The 891-nt window shown below is 55.3% G+C and overlaps 1 protein-coding gene across 1 annotated transcript in view; it reads left to right on the top strand.

The window, feature by feature from the left end:
* Positions 1-891, top strand: part of LOC125487714 — a 9154-nt gene that overhangs the window by 3390 nt on the left and 4873 nt on the right. The window lies entirely within an intron of this gene.

Genomic DNA, 891 nt, shown 5'->3' with positions numbered 1-891 from the left:
GATGGAGAGATAGTGGGATAGAGAGGGAGAGATAGTGAGGGGGATGGCGAGGTAGAGAGGGGGATGGAGAGATCTTGAGAAAGAGAGGGAGAGATAGTAGGATGGAGAGATAGAGGGGGATGGAGAGATAGCGGGAGAGAGAACTATAGGGACGGGATGGAGAGATGGTGGGATAGAGAGGGAGAGACAGTGAGGGGCACAGGGAGAGTGAGAGAATGACTGGATGGGGAGATAGTTGGGGGTGGTGCAGTTTGCTGGGATAGTGGGAGGGAGAGAGAGATCAGGGTGATGGAGAGATAGTGGGAGAGAGGGAGAGATAGCAAGGGGCACAGGGAGAGCGAGAGAGAGTGAAGTGGATTGGGAGATATTGGGAGGGGGTTGGAGAGATAGTGAGAGAGAGAGAGATTGGGGGGAACAAGAGATATTGGGAGAGAGAACTACAGGGACGGGGTGGGGAGATGTTGGAAGGGGATGGAGGGATAGAGAGAGAGAGGGAGAGAGACAGACAGTGAGAGACAGCTGTAGGGAGGGGATTGGAGAGATAGGGAGGGAGAGAGAGAGATAGGGATGGGGGGGAGAGTTGGGGGGAGGGGGATGCAGAGATAGTGAGAGAGAGGGAGCGAGAGCTGTAGGGAGGGGATTGGAGAGATAGGGAGGGAGAGAGAGAGATCGGGGTGATGGAGAGATAGGGACAGGGTGGAGAGATGGAGTGGGGTGATGGAGAGATAGTGAGAGAGACAGTGAGAGAGAGAGCTGTAGGGAGGTGATTGGAGAGATAGGGAAGGGGAGAGAGAGAAAGATCGGGGTGGTGGAGAGACAGGGATAGGGTGGAGAGATGGAGGGGATAGTGGGAGAGAGGGAGAGAGAGCTGTAGGGAGGGGATTGGAGAGA

This window comes from Rhincodon typus, chromosome 44, assembly GCF_021869965.1.
Source record: "Rhincodon typus isolate 14 chromosome 44, sRhiTyp1.1, whole genome shotgun sequence".
Lineage (NCBI taxonomy): Eukaryota > Metazoa > Chordata > Chondrichthyes > Orectolobiformes > Rhincodontidae > Rhincodon > Rhincodon typus.
Note: the sequence above shows the minus strand (reverse complement) of the source record. Positions and strands in the feature narration are given on the sequence as shown.